This window comes from Gallus gallus, chromosome 3 (genome assembly GCF_016699485.2).
Source record: "Gallus gallus isolate bGalGal1 chromosome 3, bGalGal1.mat.broiler.GRCg7b, whole genome shotgun sequence".
Lineage (NCBI taxonomy): Eukaryota > Metazoa > Chordata > Aves > Galliformes > Phasianidae > Gallus > Gallus gallus.
This window is the reverse complement of record NC_052534.1, coordinates 103,391,326-103,404,104: the sequence shown is the minus strand read 5'-3', so window position 1 is coordinate 103,404,104 and position 12,779 is coordinate 103,391,326. Positions and strand designations below refer to the sequence as shown.

General features: G+C 44.2%; 1 protein-coding gene across 2 annotated transcripts in view; it reads right to left on the bottom strand.

The window, feature by feature from the left end:
• Window positions 1-12,518, bottom strand: part of KLHL29 (kelch like family member 29) — a 415,168-nt gene extending 402,650 nt beyond the window's left edge. For both annotated transcript variants that reach the window (XM_025149101.3, XM_015285050.4), the window contains exon 1: window positions 12,253-12,518. The gene's annotated coding sequence lies outside the window, so the exon portion shown is untranslated. The remainder of the gene's footprint in view (window positions 1-12,252) is intronic.
• Between the last annotated feature and the right edge of the window lie 261 nt (window positions 12,519-12,779).

Here is a 12,779-nt window from a genome sequence, read left to right as displayed (position 1 = left end):
ATTAAGTGCATTTGCAAATTCCAGCCTCCTAAATGAGCAGGGCTTCCAAACAGCAGCCCCTGCTCTGGAGAAGCCCTGCAAGGAGGTTATTTGAGGTGCCTACACTCCAATCACCCAGAGTATCTGTTGCACTTGTTTGGTCTGGGGGTACAGGTATTGGTTTCCTGGTAACCAATAGCTACACCAGCTGTTGGAGAGCTTTACAGTCCCTTTTTCTTCAGATTATCCCTAAGTAAAATTAGGGATTACTTGGGAAGCTGAGGGGAAACCCAACTACCCAAGCTGACACCATTACTTATTTACATATAAATACAGCCAGGAAATAAGCATATGTATTTATATATAAACAAAAAAAGCTATCTGTACAATGTTTTATACGCTGCTTTTTCATCCAATATTTACTACTTTGCTTATCACTTAAGAATTAACTTTCTCCCCAAGAAATTGGTGATAAAATGCCCTCTGGTGGGCGTGACTGTGGACCTCTACAGCAACAACCACCTCCGAAATAGTTCAGAGACTTCAAAATATTCATGGGGTTACTATTTTTAAACAGAGTGAGACAAAGCACATACTTGCTTTCCAGAAGAAACAGATACACCCCTGGCTGGAAAGCACATGTTAGGCTGCTAAGTATCTAGCCGAAAAGTATTTCTGGTTTCTAATCCAAAGTCAAAAAGAATAAAAATAATAGTAAATCCTATTTAAGCGTTCCATAATCGCCCCAATTACTTTTTAAAATGTTCACTTTGCCTTTTTAGGATGCTTTCTCCTCTCCAAAGAGTAGGAGTTAGACAAAGCTGAAAGAGAAAGTTGCATTCTCTTTGCCTCAGCATAAAAGAATCCTCGTAGATTGGAACAGAAAAGAGAGGGGTGGAGAAGAGCAGCATCATCATAGTTGAGCTGTTTGTCCTGTTGGAGCACGAGGCTCAGCTAAGAAAGGAGGCCCTCAATGCACAGCAAACAAGCATCAGTCCTCATCCCAGAAGAGATCAGTGCCTCAGAGGCAAGGACAGAAAAATCCTCAGAAATAAATTGAAATTACCAGGATATGTTTCATCCTGAAGATGTTCCGTAATTATGGACGGCGCTTCTATTAATCTGAAGTGAAATGAATCACAAGAAGAGAACTGGAAGCTTAAGATACAGTGACTGAAGAGGTAACGCAGCAACCAGGGTTCAGACTGCTATTGCAGCTACTTTGAGGATATACATATAAAGGAAAGGAAAAGAAGCTCTTTGATAACGGCCAATGTGGAAAAGGAAAGCTATCGGGCAAGACCTGGCTACATAAGCCTGACTACTGTAACATGGCCATCAGAAGCCACAGTTAGACAGAGAACCAAAGCTGACCCCACGGGTTCTCTACGGACTCTATTTTCTCCTCCTCCCCAAACAAAAATGCTTCAGGGTCACAACTAAATAAGGATAAGCAGTATAAAACATTCCCATCCTATGAAGGAACATGGGAAAACCCCACTGCTTGCTCTGAGTTCCTTTGTGCTCCCGTTCCATACAGGATACAACGCTTTCTCTACTCACCCAGACGGTGCAGAATTTGATTCCTGCTTCCACAACCCAACTGGCAATTAATGGTTGTTTCATGTTGTTTTACAACGTTATTTATCACATTCCTAAAATATATACATATAAAAACTACAAATACTTACAAACGTTGCATATATGGGATATAGATGGGGTGTGAAGCACTTTGTTCTTTTCAGAGATACTTCTAGGCAACAGCGCTTTGCTTTGCAAGTTGTTCTGAGGCACAAACAACGGTGAGACTTCATATTTACCCTCCCCTTTTCTATCCTCTAAAAGGTGAACAACAGTGACTAAAAAAAACTCTCATTTATCTGAAAATTGCCCTTTACAGCAGTAACACACCCCTGCTCTGTGCAGAGCTCCGTCCCTCTCTAGTGGCAGCCAGGTCACATCTCAGCAATAAGCCTGCTCTGGGCTCGGCTAACAGATCGTTTTTAGCTCAGACATCAGAAACTTCATGTGTAAGATCCAAAGATCCCCCTGTTTATTCTTCTTTGCCAACAGCTCACCAAGAGGTTCTGAGCTACATTTGCAATTGGCTTTGAAGACAGAAGCTGAGGGTTTCACGGACCAACGCTGTCACTTGGTGCTGTACTGTACTGATTTACAATCATCACTCTCGCAGACATCTCTAGACACTGTGTTGATTGCAGCTACAGTGAAGCTTATTTATTAGATGTAACAAGCCAAGATACTGTATTTGTGCATGTGGTAGTTATATATGCGTGATGTCTGTGCTCTTAGATTTTGCCTTAAGTTAAAACTAACAGATTTTCTAGACACAGATTAGTACTGACGTTTCTTGGATCTTATCCTGATAGTTAGTCTTTTTCTCACTAAGCTTTGCAGTTAAATTAGCAAGTACAGGTATAAGTTAAACTATTTCTATCAATCCCTGACCCTTAGAACACATCTGCACGTATATAATATCACACTATTATTAAATATTACATATTTTTTTAATATACAGTACATGCCACCATGCATGTCATGCACAGAGGAAAGCCATCATTTTTGCCTTGTCTCTTTCAATTTTCTAATTAAGAAGATAGCCCAAAGCTGCACAGCTCTGATTGCTTATAAGTTTAACAGCAATCTTTACATAGAAAAAACAGATTTTACACTTAAAAAAGAAAACCCATCACCTCCATACAACCAAAGACTGGTATGTTCTTCACTTTGCAAGGTAACATCTAGACAGCAGGAAGGCTTGTGATATGCAACGTCATTTCAGTAAGCACCTATAGGAAATCAAAGCCCATTCATGTTTTCCTGAAGGTGAATAACCGCCTGATAAAAGCTGTGGCCTGAAAACACGAGGAAGAAAGAGTTAACCATGACTTCTACATGCAGCAGGAGCCTAAGCAATCTACTAACTCTTCAGATCAGAACAGGGTACCCAACACCCTAATTAAACCACCACCTCAAGCAGCAGGTGCCTCTGCTGAAGCAATACCTGTGTTTTCATCAGGAATTAGTCTCAGCCTCCCAGCTTCACCCAACTGGCTACCAGCCTTGGTCTCTGCCCGGACCACCTTAGCCATACCATCAGAAAACTGTCTGAACTACTTCAAACAAAGCAGCCACCACAGCACAGAGGTGGGTTTTTGCTTGTTTTACTTGCATTATCCTTGCAATATAATGCTTCAAAAAACTTAGCTGCTGCAGCCGCAAGATTTGTCTAAGAACAGCTTTTAGAAGGCTTGAAGGATGCTGCTGTGAACTGTTCAAGTGTGATATTGAAACAGTGAGTTTAAGGAAAACTTGCTGCAATTTCTCTCTTAGTGAGAGTGCTCCTTCCCCTCTCCATACACAAACACACCTTCAGAATTTTCTATCTGAGACGAGGGGAAAAAAAAACCAAACCAAAATAAAGGGTATAACAGCAGCAAGCGAACCACAATTCCCCTCTCCGCCTGTGACTGCTTTTCTGTATTGAAGCACAATTTTTTGAGCCTGCCCTGTATTTTACAGACTTCAGGCAAACCTTTTTTGTTTCCTTACTTCCTATGCCATTTCTGTGCTGTTTTTTTCCCCTACAAATAACTCCGATATCAGCCACAACTTCCCATCGCCCATTTTGTTTAGAGAGAGATAAGGTTGTGATGCTGCAGAGCTACAACTGCCCACAAGCTTAATCATAAAATTACACATTTTTCTTCCAACCCCCAAAAATAAAATAAAATAAAGAGAGAAATGTACTAGAAAAATAAGCTTCACTTTGGGGATTTGATAATCTTAAAGAACTGGCAGAACATTTATCTAAGATTTTCAAGGTACCAGACTGCAACCTCACTGAATTCAACTGATTAGGGCCAAGGACAAGTTTGGCCCATTTTATAATACAAAACAGAGGAAAGAAGGAAGGAAAGAAAGATGTATTGAAGTACATGGGCCACACAAAGCAAAGAGACCATAAAAACATGCCCGCTCTGCTACTGCTCATCCCCTCTTTAGCAGCTGCTGTCATCCACAGAGATTTGCAGACTCTTCCCTTGACCTTAGGACCTTCACAGTTGAATTTCACAAGCGATTTGTTCCTCAGGGTACAGAAGCACTGCACAACATCAGATACATATTGGAACATGTCAGCTCCGCAAGTGTTAACGAGTTCAGGATTTGGTCCACAGTTCAGCAGCTCTTGTGACAGTTCACACATCAAGATCAATCAGGCCCCCTAGAAGGTCCCACACAGCCACCTTCCAGCTCTTACATGCTGTAGGCAGCTTTTAATCCAATCTCACTACACTTGTTTACAGTCTCAAGGCTTAATAAAAATCAAGAGGGGTGGTCGTTACTCTCAGGGTAGTATAGAGCCATAATAAACCAAAGTCTTATGGCTTCCAAGCTGTAGATAGGGCATTCAATCCAGCGCAACGAAAATCCAAACTAGCATCAGTGTAAGTGCAGTAAGAGTTAACTCACAAAAAGATCAAATCCAACTCACTTATGTCTATGCAGCATTGATTTCTATGAACTACATGTGTGTAACCAAGAGCAACATTTGATCTGAAGCCTAATACCTTGATGTCCAGCTATTATAAAACAGAAGCAAAAAAGTAGCTACAAACATTTGACTGATGTTGCCTGCAAGCAGGGCATTGCAAAAAGGCTGTACTAGAAATCCATATTGACAGTATTCAAATGGGACATGGCAAGCCTTGCTATTAAAAGTAATTGTACAAATATTTGGAGGGTTTTGTTTTTGTTTACAAAAAAAAACATGACATGGGAGAAAAGCAATACAAAGTCACAGAGCAAGAAATAAGTTATGGCATGCAAATACATGCAAGCTTCTCCCAGGTGAATTCTCCTTGTAATTGACTATTGATTGGTATATGCAATGTTTAGAAACATGAAATATGGGGGTAGAGGGGAAAAAGAACCACATTTAGTACATGGTATTTTGTTTCAGCCTATACTTTCCTCCTATGATGAGCCATAAATATTATAATAAATAGGACAGTGCAGTATATATAACATTTTGCCTTGCACTGTACTAGCAATTCCATCAGAGATGACCTGGAAATGTTAACCACACACTTTCTTCACCTTAAGAAGCATTTTTCATAGCCTCTCGTCACACTGTATCCTTGCTATATTTGGTATTCCTTGGCTCCCAACAGGGTATGCTGAAAAGCACTCTTGGTATTATCTAGGTTTTTCAGATGTAATATATCAAGCTGTTTATGAAGTGGAGCAGGTCAGGGGGGAGAAGGAATAGTACTGGGCAGGTGTCCCTAAGTTAAGTAAATCATTTGAAAAAAGGAAGAGGTAAAAGCCACATTCCAAGATCTGTTTTCTGATTCTAAAACTTCAGGTACAATTGAGGACTGTTCACATCCCTACTCTGCAGCAGAGACAGTAAGGCATCATCTCCCAGGCCTACAGCATCCAACAAGGTGCAGCAAACCCCTGAACTGCCCTCCTGGAATTTAAGGGGATTATATGAACTTCAGTGCAAAGTTTCCTATAATCAGTGACTACTCTGGAAGGAAGCAGAGCACTCCACATCCATGATGGAGAACATCTGTATGGGCTTGGTTGCATCTATTCCTATTCCCAAGGGAGGAAGGGAGAAAGATGAATTAGTTGCAGCTTTGAAGTAGTTATCACTTGCATAAATATCCATTTTTTCCGAATTGGAATCCTTAAAATATAACCAGCATCATATAATCAGGAAGCAGCTTATTCCCATCCTCTAGAAATCACCATCTATACCAGGGCCTCACGTTTCTTGCACAATTTTGATGCAAGTCCTTCTCCTGTCCATCACAACATCCTCCTGATATATCCCTTATACCCTTTAACACATCACATTAAACAAACCGTTCAGAAAATAGCAGAAGACCAAAAAAACCCATGGAAAAGACAAAAGCCATAAAACAACAAAGAAGAACCAACTTTCACTGCTAATACCACTGCTAGTTTTGACAGTCCAAGCAACAACGCCAAAATATTAAGAATACAGTTTAAAATATAAATGAAAGGGCTGTTTCATAGTGAACGGGTTGAGACAAGTGACAGCTATTCTACTTTACTTACATATGTACTTTGCATTCTAGAATGAGGGGCAGAGCACTGAAGTTCCATCCAGAGTTCACAACTCCCCCCCCCATCCCATTCCCAAATATCATGAAAGGGGAAGGAGTAAGCTCAATAAAATACTGCTTAAGGTCATGGTTATTCTACAGCATTTCGTATAGTTTCAAAAGCACTTTCCAGACATTTATATACCTAACAACATTTTGTAGCATGAAGTGTTCCAACTTGGCACTTTTTCCCCCACTCTTGGCAAGCGAGAGAATAAAATGGAGAAAAAGTCAAAAAAAATGAAGTTTTTGAAAGACTCAATATGTTAGGAATCATTTAATGAATTCAGGTGCTCAACAAGCAACCAGTCAACAGAAATTTGCAAGACATATATATTTCAAAGCACAGGTAAACACAGCTGCATCCACTTCAAAGTTATTTCTTGTAGTACAATGATGAGAGAATGATCTTTCTGAACTCCTTGCCCTCTTCTGGTCTGTGGTTTACCTGTGGCTGGAAGAACCAGAGGCATTTAAATCCTTCTCTCTCCATTCATAAGGAGAAGAGCATGTTTTGAGTCTCAGGCTGAGAAGGGAAACTTTACTTCGAGCAGCTACAGCGTGCTGTGATCTGCAAACCCACTGCTCAGCACCCACAGACCAAAAACCAAAATCCTCAAACAGGCCTGACAAAGCTTATCTCAAAGCAGAATTATCTGATTTAAGTATTACTACTCTTCAGCGCAGACTTGGACAAGTATCTGGAGTAAAAAGCTCTTAAATCACACTGTAAATCCTGGATTTCTACTGGCCACGTTGTCATGCAAATCGTGGATTTGTTTTTGTGGGTTTTATTCTGTTTAAAAAAAAAAAGTGAAGGCAGATAAAGTGCCTCTTCTCAGTGTTCAAAAATATCAATAGACGGATGATTAAAGCCCAGCTCAACTGCTCAGGGCACGTGCTGAGGCTGAGCCCCGCAGCAGCAGCAGTTCTCCCACTGCCACTATGTGAATCTCAAGGATTCATCCCAGAGTATCTCAACTACACACATAGGCCAAGAAAACTTCCACAGCACGCAAGTCTGGCAGTTCCAAGTTAACAGCAACACTGTAAAGGAATCACATCAGTGGCAGCTTTTCTTGCAAACTGCTGCGCTGAATTAGTTCCAAAAGATAATCCCTAGAAATAATCTCTTTTTTTTTTTTTCCCCAATTAAATTTAATTTCATTTACATTTATGTAGAGTTCAGCCCTGGAATAGGAGGTAAATCCAGGAATTGCGCATTTGTGTGTTCCAGTAAGCCAAACCTGTTCAGGTTCTGTTTGAAGTCCCAGCACTTGATATCACTTTTGCATGTTTTGCTGCACGACAAGGAATTAATAAAAAGCAAAACAAAACTACGCCGCAAAAGCAACACTGAATTCATGATAAAAAGTCTTCGTCTGTAGTTTGAGCAGACTGCTTCAGCGAATCAGTATGACTTCCATAAGCCGTCATAAATCACCTGGAGTTTAAGGCTACCAAAAACCTATGTAGCTTTTTGATATTAATGCCAACAACAGCAGAAATCCAGGTTCAGGCTATCTGAAAGCCTAAGCATCACAGGTTAAAAAGAAAAAAAAAAAAAAAAAAGAAATGAGCAGCCCACCAAAATTAAGGGAAACAGTCCCATGTTCCTGATATTCTAATCCAGGACATAAAATTATTTATGGAAGAGTGTGACTAGGAATTCAGTTACCGTCATTTATCAGATGGTCAAGACAGCCCGGAGGTAACCGGCTGCATAACAACAGCACGGGGAAGGCTTCTCAGGGCACCTCTGGTATAAATTCTCTCCAGTCCCGTTTTAACCATAATAGGTAAACAGCGCATATTCAAAACCCGCAAAGCGCTGGGTTTTAAAAACCTGACAGAGAGGCGTTCCTGTAGAGATTTCTAATCTATTTCCTTTTAATCTCCTCCAAGCCGAGGAAGAGTTCTTTGTACTTTGGGCAACAAAGGGAACGTAGAAGTGACAGAAGCATGTCAAAGCTGTTTACATCTCACACAGCCTCATACGCGGTGCTGCTGTTGGCGGGGCACTGGGAGAAGGCCGCGCTCGGCCCTCACGCGGAGCCTCAGCTTCCTATAGGGAACTCCATAGGAGAGCGACCAACGTAGAGGAGAGCTAAACCCCTTCCCCTACCTATGAAGAAAGGAAGTTAAAAAAATATCAATGCAACAAAGGGTTAACACCACGCTTTCAAGGACCCTACAGTGTACTAAGGCAAACTTACCTATATCTTAAAGCCCATGGGTTGCAAATCAGGTAAGTGTGAAACCTGTTGGTACAGTATTGCTGCTGGGGAGCGATGAGTGCTTAAGAAGTTACTAGATACACAAATAAATCACAGAAACTAATGGTACTGTATCATGTTTATGGTTACTGAATCAGCACATGGTAAGGCCGAATGTTTCCAAACTGAGCAACTGAAATGGGGAGGAAAGGGGAAAAAAAAAGAAAAAAAAGAAAGGCTGTAGGACCAAATAATTTGCCAAGCCATGCTGAGATTTTAGCCAGCTGAAAGCCTTGATTATGGCACAAAGAATTAATGATCTGAAAACAATGCAGACCTCTGTGGTGTATTATGAAGCTGATGTTCTGCAAAGAGGAGCTTTGGGTTCCTTGGCCCCCTGGCTCTGCAGCCGGCAGCAGTAAATCCAGGTGGATCAGTGCAAGTTAGTGGGCAGGGCACTGAGAGAGCCTTTCTAACATAGTCAACATGTTAACAAGGGATGCTAAAAAAATATTAAAGATTAACACGTGGCGAAATAACTCCAAAAACTTAAGAAATACAACAAAAACCTAAAAACCGATTTTAAGATAAAAAAAAAAAGAAATCTCACAATAGGGATTCAGTGGATGGGGCAGAGGTTAAAACAAGGCAGGGCAGATGGGAACCTCTCTCTACATCTACGTACCCAGGGGTACTTCTCCCAGAAAGCCATGTTGTGGTGGAAGCTCACACACAGAGGCTCTAAAAGTGCAGAAGAAGAGAAGGAACGAAAAGGATATACAAAAATATAGGTATATTTTTCTGTGCTTCAAAAGAATTGGGTCCATTGGTTTTCGAAGTAAATTAAAAGCTCAGGCAAGCAAGAAGGCACGGACAAGAACTGCAGATGAGCACAGAGGAGCAGCAGTGGGATGGGTGCCAATGCCTGAGAATAGTTATGGGCCCGGTCCGGGTCACGGTTCGAGGAGTGCTGAACTGGAACGGCTCCAATGGGAACGATGGGCTGGGAGTGGGGAGAGGAGCAGCGGCAGCAGCAGGCGAGGTGAGCACAGCAAGCCTGGGGTAATGAATCCTTCTCACAAGCAGGCATTAGGAGTGATAGCACCAGGTATGGCTCGCAGCAAACCCCCAAAATCTTTATCTCATTGCTGGACGAGTTACTACCAGCGTGTACTTTCATTCAGAAGATTTCCAGTCCCCTCGCACGCTGTATACTTTTTATTATTGTTTGAGGAATAAGAGCAGTAACCCCGACAGAACACGAACCCAGAAGGAGGATAAAGCAGAAGAGGCGGCTACTTTCGTATTTCAAGATTTCTGCCTCTAAAAAAGAGCAGATTGAACAAGAAAGGCTGCGCTCCTGCACACAGCCACTTTTTGTTTCAGCAAGACTTTGACAAAACCTAATTCGCTTGGCTGTGCATCTCGTCTATCGGGTACCTGAAGTATGACCATCACTCATTAGAAATGTAATTAAAGAAGTGACAGAACTGGATTTCCCCCCTCCCCAGCATGCAGATGAAAACCAGTAACCCTGCCTCTATTTGTAACCATGACAACTATAGAATATTTTATTTCAGTAATATAATTCACACCGAACATTTGCTCATAGGTTTTGTTGTTAAGGGAAAGGTTGACACACTGTGCACACATTTCATAAGCTGCCAGAGACAACAAATACAGAGAAGTCGGGCAGTGCTCAGGATGGAGAACCCCGTATGCGCTGCAGCGCTCATTTCAGACCCTCTGCAGGAAGCTAAGGGAGCACAGGCAAAAATTCATCCAAATTAAGCATTAATGACCACTTACTTCCAAGACAACTGCTCGGCGTAACCGGATGTTGTTTGACTTCCACGTAAACAACAACGATGCTCCCATGTTTTAGAAGAGGCAATAACTCAAAATGCTGAACTGTAATTTTTAACTAAAATATAGCACGCGTTATTCGCTTTCTATTAGGAAATACCGACGCAGATGTTATGGGAAGAGATATCTATGTGAAATGAGGCAATGAAAGATGCAGCTTACAGACGCTGGCTGAGTCTTATCCTGGATGGGTCACTAAATTATTTGCATAGCTCCCATATTTCGTCTTAAACCGAAGACAACTTCCATAAATACACACAATGAAGACAAGTTAGAGGAACAAAAAAACCCCTGTATGTTATTCAGAGATGATTAAACAACCTACTGAGCAGAACTAAAGTTTGACGCAGATAAATGCCGGCGTAAAATATGGTTGGACTTTGTTTCTCCTCCAAAAAAAAAAAGGAAGAACTCAAACCCATTAGCAGCTGAAATCAGAATACAGCAATAACAGAAGGCACTGCTGCTTTGTTTTGGAGGAAAAGAAATCTGAAGGAATAAAGCTTGCAGGAACACTATGCCTTCCTTCGCTCGGATCATAACATCTAAGAGGGAGGATTGAAAGTTTCAGCAGATTGCTAATTATAAGAGACAGTCTTCTTATTATCTGCAGTCACCTTAAAGCTGCAGGAGTTTGATTTTTAACTATCACAGAACTGACCTCGGAAGGATACCCCGATAAATCACTGCAAGACGCACACATGCCCTGCACGCACACTGCCTCTGTTGTGGCAAGGAAACAAACAGGAAAGAAAGTTTTCCCATTTATTAGAAACCTGCTGTATGCAATATTCCATTAGAACAGACAAGGAGCCTGCAGCAAACAGGCACGCAGTTTGGCTTCATTGATGGGAAAGTGATCAAATCCTATTTAACGCAGCTCCCACAACGCTACCTTTTTGCTGAACAATTTCCACATGCAACAAACAAAAGGTGAGACGCCAACTCCAGCACCAGAAGGGCACGAATCTGGGGGGGGAGGGTGGGAGGTGTTGGTGGGGAGATAAATCCATCTTTGTCATTTTAGGAGTATATCCAGCTTTGTGAGTGAAGCACAGAGGGGAAAAAAAGAGAAAATCCCAGCCTGGGAGCAGCCCCTGTTTATGAAGTGTATGAAAGCCAGCACCCTCCAGCCGCACAGCTCCCTTCCTTTAGACCTTCCTCAGCACTCTCGGTGAGGTGAAGGGACCTGAACCCGACAGCCCGGCACAGCCACTTCGTGTCAAATAACGAACCCCTGTGAAGGTACCCAGGAGGATGCAGCTCTGCGGACCGGAGCAAGGCAGCACTCAGGCTCAACCACAAGTTATAACAAAAAAAAACCACCAAAGAAAAAAAAAAAAGTAAGGAAAAAAATAAGACAAACAAATAAATAAACGAACGGCATCGATAGGAAACCCAGCAGCAGCCAAACAAACCCCACACACCGGCGAAGAACGCCACACGGCAGAGCACCGAGTGGCGGAAACGTGGAAGAAGCGCTTTTTTAAGGTATCTATTTCAGTAGGATTTCGGCGAGAAGTTCCTGCTACAAATCACGCGTAGGGATGGGGAGAGAGAGGAGGGGGAAGAGGGGGGGGAATGGAAATAGATCCAGGCACAGCGAAACGCGGTTGGGGACGGGATTGGGGACGGCCGGTGCCCCGGGGCCGCGCCGATCCGAAAGCGGCGGAGCTCGGGGTGACCCCCGGGGGAGGGAGCGGCGCGGTCGGGCGGCCCCAGAGGTGGGGGGCGGCAGGGACAGGGCGGCCCCGGCTCGGCGAGAAGCCAGAAGTTGTGGGTGAGCGGCTGAGCCTGCGGCTGGGAGCCCCTTTCTAAATGAAAATTAAATAGAAATCGGGAGGGGAAAATTAAAAAAAAAAAAAAAAGAGAGAGAGAGAGAAAATAAAAAGACGGCAATCACGATCCTAACGCTGACAGCCCCGCACGGCACCCCCCAGGCGGCAGGAGGCACGCAGGAAGTTTTTAATGCGGGCAACGAGCGCAGGCGCAGGGCAGCCCGGCGCTGCAAGGAGCTCCGCGCCGCTTACCTCCCTCCGCGGGGCGCGGGCGGCCCTGGGCCGGCAGCGCGGGGCCTCAGGCGGCGGGGGGATGCGCGGAGGCGGCGGGCGGAGGTTTGCGCATCGCAGCCTCCGCGCCGCTAACGCAGAGCCCCGCGCGGCTGCGGGCGACGGGAGCCGCGCTGGAGGCCGGGCAGGGAGGCGCGGCGCGGCAGCGGAGGCGGCGGCGGCTGCTGCTGCTGCTGCGGAGCCGCGACCATGCTCCCGTCTGGCCGCCTTCCCCTCACCTACTGCCCGCTTTAGCCGGGGAGGGAGGCGGCCTGGACGCCGGGGCGAGGGGCGGGCCGGGCCAATCGTGGCGGCGGCGGGAGGCGGTGGAGCCCGGCCCGGCTCCGCCTCCCCCCGGCCTCCCTCCCTCCCTCCTGCCTCCCTACCTCTCTCCTGCCTCCCCCGCGGGAGGCTGCCCCGGCCCCAGCTCCGCCGCCGCCGCCTCCTCCTCCTCCTCCTTCTCCTCCTCTTCCTCTCCATCCCCGACCCCGCGGGGCTGTGGGTGCGGA